We start from the raw sequence: 8,234 nt of genomic DNA, 5'->3' as shown, positions 1-8,234 counted from the left end.
ACAAACAAAAAATTCATCAACAGGAAGACTTGGAATTATAGAGACATAAGTAGGAGGTAATCACACAAGTTCATTTCAGTTCAGGTTTCTTTTAGTTCGGGTGACTCCTTTACAAAGACCGATTGCATCTTTGTGAGTTTTACAACATAACAACCTACATTGTCCCCTTATAATCAGTTTCAAGGGTTAACATTTTATAATTCTGTGACCATTCTTTCAGGCAATTGGAACCTCTGAATCTATAAAAATCCCATTTGATGTGATAAATCAATGAATATGTAGGCAGTCTCTGTTGCCCCTGTGTGTGGGCCATTCCCTTACAGCAAATGAAAATAAGCGCTTGATTCTATTCTTTAATTCTCAGGCCTCCAAGACTTGTAACTGCTGCGTTTACTGCCCAGCCAACCCTTAACATGCACACATTTCCTTGATGCTCTCCCATCAGTAAGCAGCACTGATGATGTACCAAAATATTTTAACATGTTTTCATGAACACTATTTCTATTTTCTTAATCATGCTCTTTCTCTGTTCAGCTCTTGAAAATGGATCTGAACCTACTTCTTTTAGGTAAAAAAATAAACAATACTCATTTCATTCATAGTTTAATCACATTTTAGTAGAGGTCATATATGTAGCATTAAAAAAAATTACTTTTTATTGTGATTTGGGTGAAAGTGTACAGAGAAAAATGGTTTTCCTCTCCTTGGGTGGGTTAGTTCCCTGTTCCCCTACTACCCATGTCTTTCTTTTCTCTATTTTTCTCCCCCACTCCTTTTTTTAGTTGGCTCCTATATGTATCCCTGGGTTTGGTCTGGCCCTTGCCATACTACCTTGGGTGTTTGTATACAGTACCTTGGGTGAAGGGAGATGTCTGACAGTGTAAGACATGATAAAATAAGAATAATTGATAAATTATCAAGGCTTTATGAGGGAGTGGAGTGGGGAGGGAGGTGAAAAACGAAGTGCTGATACCAAGGGCTCAAGTAGAAAGCAAATGTTTTGAGAATGATGAGGGCTATAAATGTACAAATATACTTGAAATAAAAAGATGTATTCTATGATGAGGGCAACAAATGTGCTTGACGCAATGGATGGATGTATGGATTGTGACAAGAGCTGTATGAGCCCCCAATAAAATGATTAAAAAAAAAAAAGAATGGTTTGCCATTGAATAGTTCATGCACATTTTCACGACATCGATCGCAATTCCACCATGTGCCAGCATTCGCCCCCCTTCTTCTCATGTTTTCTCTTTTATTTGTCCTTCATTCCTATCCCTCCTGAAATTTGTCTCTGGGAAAACTGCAGCACTTTTTTTATTAAACAGACATAAGACAGTACAAAATAGTTTCCTATATCTCTTTATTCTTACTATATTGAATTCATAAGTGTAGTGTCACAGTAGTTTTCTAAGATATTCCTTATGTAATTAATTGTAGTTTCTTGATATAACTATGGTAGTTTATCATTAAACAGTGTAACATGGTATAAGTGAATGATCATTCTTTCATCTTCAGGTACCTACTGAATTCTTACTATGTGCTTCCATGTGCCTCATGTGCTAGACAAGTTGATACATATGATAATACTATAAATAGGTAGATAGATAAATATGAAATAATTTCTTCCTATTAAGTACTGAGTACAGTGTGTAGAATAACGAGTGGTGAGAAGCAAAAGGCCCAAGTACCAGATGAGAAGCTGAATGCTGAGGCTGAAGAAGAAAGGGGTAGATCTGAAATCATATCAGGGATGGAGAACTCACAGAACTGGTTGGCAGTAGGATGTAGATGGCAAAGAAAGTGAGAGATTCATGTATCCATTCATTCCAAAATATTTATTGTTATTTTAAGAGGGTATGAAGAAATAAACCAGTCAACAGCAAACAACTCATTTGAGAGGAAACAAGAGAATGCTGTGAGAAAAACTAAACAACATAATGAGTGGTCTGGCAGGCCTCTTGGAGGAGGTGACAGTTAAGCCAAGATCGGAAAAGTGGAGGAAGTCTGCTCTGGGAAGTGTTCTCAGGGGACAGTGAGAGGAGGGGAAATGCAAGACGGAAGTTAAAATGCCAACTCTGTCTAACGGTGAACATGAGGACACTAAAAGCTATGAGTATTTCTTCCTTATTTTGATGACTCTATTTACGTATACTTGAACCAGACTTTTCCTTCTACTCCTCCATTCTTCCACCACGAGCTTTACAAATTCTATTTTGATATAAAACTGTAGTGTGACTCAACCATAAAAATGATGGGCATCATTCAAAGATGGATAAAGGAAATTTTTACCTTCTTTGGAGGAGAGGGTTAACATGGCTGTGATTGTAAAAGATGAACTAAACTCTTTTTGTTGAGTTGACTCTCTCATAGGGGGTGGTAGAATACCATGGGGTGTCCTAGGCTGTAATCCTCAGGGGGAAAGCTGCCGTATATTTCTCCAGGGAGAAGCAGGTGAGTTTGACCCACTGACCTTTTAATTAGCAGCTGAGAGCTTAACTAATGTGCCACATGGGTGCATCATTTACACTATTGTTTTCATTTGGAATTCAGTATTATTAAAGAGATTTGGATGCCAAGTCTACAAGGAGTAAATTATAGTAGCTTTGTGCTAATCCATAGCCATTCAGCTAGAACTATAATCCCTTGGATTATCTCCCGTGTCTGGGTTCAGGGACATTTTTGCATGGATTTCGGAAAGCACCATTAAAATCAGCCCTTTTCACCCTCTGAAGGTTGGGGTAGCGTCAGGACCCATGACCGCGCACATATCCTGCAGCTATCCGCTGGTTGACTTCATTGTTGTGGGTGAATCCGTGCACCTACACCTCTTCTCTCTCCTTCCAGATCTCCTCAGAACGTTAGAGCAACACTCACGCTGCCCCTGACATAGTTCTTTCAATATTTTTCACCAGCACCCTAATTCAACTGCATAAAGTCCTCTGTGGTCTTCCTTATTCCATGTCCAACTTTTGCATGCATACGAGGCAATTGAAAATACCATGGCTTGGTTCAGGCCCATCTTGGTCCTCAAAGTAACATACTTGCTTTTCAACACTTTAAAGAGGTCATGTGTAGCAGATTCACCCAACGCCTCCTTTGATCTCTTGATTGCTGCTTCCATGAGCATTGCTGGTGGATCCAAGCAAGATGAAATCTTTGACAACTTCAATCTTTTCTCTTTTTATCGAGATGTTACCTATTGGTTCAGGGTGAGGATTTTGGTTTTCTTTACATTGACTTGTAATTCATACTGAAGGCTGGAATCCTTGCTAATCTTCATCAGCAAGTGCTTCAAGTCCTCCTCACCTTCAGCAAGCAAGGTTGTAGCAACTGAATATCACAGGCTGTTAATAAGTCTTCTTCTAATCCTGATATTGCATTCTTCTCCATATAGTTCAGCCTCTCTGATGATTTGTTCAGCATACGAATTGAATGAGTATGGTGAGAGGATCTAGCCTTGATGTACACCTTTTCTGATTTCCAACCCTTGTTCTGTTCACACAACTGACTCTTGATCTATGTACATGTTCCCTGTGAGTGCAACAAAATATTCTGGAATTCCCATTCTTCCCAAGGCAAGTCATGGTTGTTTTTATGATCCACCAAGTAAATGCCTTGCTATAGTTAATAAAACACGAGTAAACATCTTTCTGGCATTCTCTGCTTTCAGCCAAGACTTATATGATGTCAGCAATGATATACCTTGTTCCAGGAATTCCTGGAGTTTTGTTTTTGGCTAATATTTTCGTGCAAGTTGAGCTTCTTTCTTCAGTACCATTGGTTCTTGCTTATATGCTACCTTTTGAAATGATGAACTGTCAACTCTTTTTGTTACATTGACTCTGTATATTCTTTCCATCTTCCTTTGATGCGTCCTGCATCATTTAATATTTTGCTCATGGAATCATTCAATATTGCAACTCAAGACTTGATGCTTTTCTTGAGTTCTTTCAGTTTAGGATACTGTAAGCATGCTCTTCCTTTTTGGTTTTCTAACTCTAGGTCTTTGTATATTTCATTATAATTCTGTCTTCTTGAACAACTGTGCTTTGAAATTTTCTGTTGAACCCTTTAACTTTATCATTTGTTCCATTTGCCTTTGATACTCTACCTCTACAATTAAGAGCAAGTTATAGAGTCTCTTCTGACATTCAATTTGATCTTTCTTGTGTTTTTAATTGCCTTCTGCTTTCTTCATGAATGATGTTCTTGATGCCATCGCATAGCTCGTCAGGTCTTCTCTCATTAGTGCTCAATGCATCAAATCTGTTCTGGAGATGTTTTCAAAATTCGGGTGAGATAGACTCTAGGTAGTGTTTTGGTTCTCATGGACTTGTTTTCATTGTCATCAACTTCAACCTTAACTTACACATGACCAGTAAATGGCCTGTTCCACAGTAGGCGCTTGTCCTGATTTTAGCTGCTGATATTGAACTCCTTGATCATCTCTTTCCACAGATATAGTCATTTTGATTTCGATGTATTCCATCAGGGGAAGTCCACGTGTATAGTTGCTTTTGGTGTTGTTGAAAAAAGGTATTTGCTATAAACAAGTCGTTGGTCTTGCAACATTCTATCACAAGGTCCTCAGCCTGGTTTCTGTCACCAAGACTGTATTACCCAAATACTTTTCCTTCCTCTGTTTCCAATGTTTGCATTCCAATCACTAACAATCAATCATGATTGCATGTTTTAGCAACTTCAGATGCAAGATAGTCGCAAAATTCCTCAATTTTTTTCTCACTCGCTTTTGTTGGTGTATACATTTGAATAATTAATATTAATTATCTTGTATTTGAATAGATATTATCCATCACAGGCAGTATTGTATTTCTTGAAATGTCTTTTTTGACAATGACTACAACACCATTCCTCTCGAACCTGCCATTTCCAGCATAGTTAACCATATGGTTCATATTCAAATTGGCCCAAACCTGTCCATTTCAACTTACTGCCACCTAGAATATCTATCTTTATGTATCCCGTTTCATTTTTGACCACTTCCAATTTTCCTAGATTCATACTTTGTACATTATACATTCTAGTTATTAATTGATGTTTACAGCTACTTCTCATTTTGAGTCATGCCCATCAGTAAATGAAAGTCCTGACGCCTTTACTCCTGCAGCTTTACTCCACGCATATCATTATGGTCAACCCTACTTTGAGAAGACAACTCTTCCTTAGTCATATTTTGAATGCCTTCCAACCTGGGGATCTGATCTAGCATTATCTGATAATGTTCTGCCCTTGCTCATTAAACTTTCAGTATCGGACAAAGTTTTGATTCTGCACATAAGGTCTTCAGTGGCTTCTTCCTCTGAAGTGAAAAGCCTATTCCTCCTTTGTAGTCTACTTTTAGTCTGGAAGCTCCACCGAAAGGTTAATGTTGGGTGAACCTACTGGCATTTGAAATACCAATGACATAGCTTACAGTATCATCACAGCAATACATAACCCATCACAGTATGACAAACTGACAGACAAATGATTGTTATGATAGGAGGCCCCTTTGTTTGGTTCCCAGTTCTAAAGAGAATATTTAGTGATTTATAACTAAGTATGATATTTGCTATAGATTTGTGGTTGGACTACTTGCCATGCAAAAGCATTTTCTTTCCAGTACAATTAGGTACGTTTCTTTAAAATTCAAAATCTTTATAACAAATGGATGTGTAGTTGCTGTTAGGTGCCACCAAGTCCGTTCTGACTCATAGCAGCGACTCATTTGTAGAACAAAATGAAAAACTGCCTGGTTTTGTGCCATCCTCACAATTGTTCTTTTGTTTGAGCTCCTCATTGCAGTCACCGGTCAATTCATCTAATTGAAGGTCTTCTTTTTCTCTGCTTTGCTACTTTACCAAACACGATGTCCTTCTCCAGGGATGATCTCTCCTGAAAACATGTTCAAAGTTTGTGAGACAAAGTCTCACCATCCTTGCTTTAAAGGAGCATTCTGTCTGTACTTCTTCCAAGACAGGTTTGTTTGCTCTTTTGACAGACCACAGGACGTGCAATATTCTTTACCAGCATCATAATTCAAATGCACTGAAAAATGATTCTAGGACAATACAATAGTATGCTGTTGCTCTTAGTGTCATCCAGTCATTTCTGACTCACAGTAAGCCTGTGGTATTCAATGGTTCGCGGATAATCAATTGGGTGCTATTGCTATTATGTATTGCTGTTGCATCATTTGTGACTCATAGTATGCCTGTGTGTAACAGAATGAAATACAGCTCAATCCTGCACCATCCTCACAATTGTTCCTATGTTTGAACCAATTATTGCACATTCTGTATTAATCTGTCCCTTTGGGAGTATTACTCTTTTTCACAGACATTCTACCAAGCATGATGCTTTTCCTCAAGGGCCCTCATGATGATATGGCCAAAGAGTGTAAGATGAATTCTCACCATCCTCACTTCTAAGGAGTATTTTGGTTTAACTTTTCATAAGAGAGATTTATTTGTTTTTCTGGAAGTCTGTGGTATATTTGATATCCTTTGTCAACATCATAATCCAAATGCATTAGTTCTTCTCTCAGTTCTTCCTCTTTCATTGTCTAGCATTTATATGCATTTGAAATGATCAATAATATCACAGCTTGGGGCAGGTGCACTATCTTAGGCTGTGTCCACCAGAAAGGAAAACCAGTTATGCTTATATATGTATATACAGAAATAAATTTGTACCAAGAAAATAGCTTATATGGTTGTAGAAATGGCCAAGACCAAGTTCAGGCAGGTTCCAAGTATGTGGATCAGATAACTCGCTTGAGGTTTCTCCTGACTCTTGTAGCTGTGGAGGTTAATGAATCCAAGATCAACATGGACACCACAGGATCGTAGTTGCAGAAGCAGATTAATTCAACACCAGCAGGTCAGGCCTGTGGCTGCAGAAGTTCAGGACTCCAAGATTGGCAGGTTGTATGGCATTCCACTAATGAATCCAGGGTCTGCAGGCGATATGGCAGGTGGTTGATTCAAGTCCAAAGAACCAGAGGTCAATGAGTCAGATACAGGATCCAGATTCAGCAAAAAACTAGCACGAATTTCCACAGTGTTTGTTTATATAGAAATTAAGCCACAAATTGGAGAAAATTTCCTTTCTATTGCATCAGGGCTGGGACTTGAGTATGTGCTCTAATTCTAGAGCTGATTGGTTGTTTAAAGCAGATTTCATTATGAACTTGATTACATTGTGTCGCATCAGTCACTTCCTCAGGGACTACTACCTACCAGGTTCTGGTGAGAAAGATGAGGTTATATGCTCCTGTAAAGATTAAAGTCCCCCAAAACCAAAAGGACAGCTATATATATATAGTCTGTCCTATATGGTCATTGAGAGTTGATATTGACTCAATGGCAGTTGGTTTTGTGTTTCGATAACTGTGAAACCATTGTGAATCCTGACCCACCCAAGTTGATACAAATATAACCATCACATGCTCCTTAGTACTCAAGATGAAATCTTTGCTCTTATACACAAAGGAAGGTCATATCAAGATATAACCATAAATTAAATGCAAATACCGAAAGCCCACGATATCTCAGAGACAACAGATCATTTGAGTTCCTACGAAAAAGGAAAGCAAAGTGGCTCACACAGGTGATCAAAAAATACAGAGCTAACAGACATTTGCAAGGAAGAAATAGAATTGGAACTACCTGGGAAGAATGGCTTCCAGGTTTCTTCAATGGATTGAGAGAAAGAACAAGAAAGTTGCAGATGGAAGCAAGGGAGTCCTATAAAATACTAGAATAAGTCAGGAAAACACTACAAGAACACAATGGAAAAAATGTAAGAAGTAAGAAACGAAATAAAAACAACAAATAGAAATCATGAAGCTTAATACAAAGATTGCAGAAATAGATAAACCACTGAAAACGTGAAGGAGAATAATTAAATCGATGGAAGGTCAAATTATTGAGCTCAAAGACAACTCTCTCAATACAAGTCTGTTAGAGGGGCAATCAGGAAAAACATCCTAAGAATGATGTGGGACACTCTCAAGACAGATGACACTTGATTGGGATTTCAGAACAGAAAGTGACAGCAAACCGCATAGAGAAAAGCCTCACAGAGCTGTTGAAAACGCATTAGTACCTCCACAAAAAATAGGAAGAAATGAATTTAAGAAGCTGAACAAACCCAGGATGTTATTAAGACATCTCACAATCAAACTTTCCAAACCAAATACAAGGAAAGAATCCTGAGAGCAACTTGGG

This window comes from Echinops telfairi, unplaced genomic scaffold (genome assembly GCF_000313985.2).
Source record: "Echinops telfairi isolate 266 unplaced genomic scaffold, ASM31398v2 ScPeMD7_7424;HRSCAF=8462, whole genome shotgun sequence".
Classification (NCBI taxonomy): domain Eukaryota; kingdom Metazoa; phylum Chordata; class Mammalia; order Afrosoricida; family Tenrecidae; genus Echinops; species Echinops telfairi.
Note: the sequence above shows the minus strand (reverse complement) of the source record.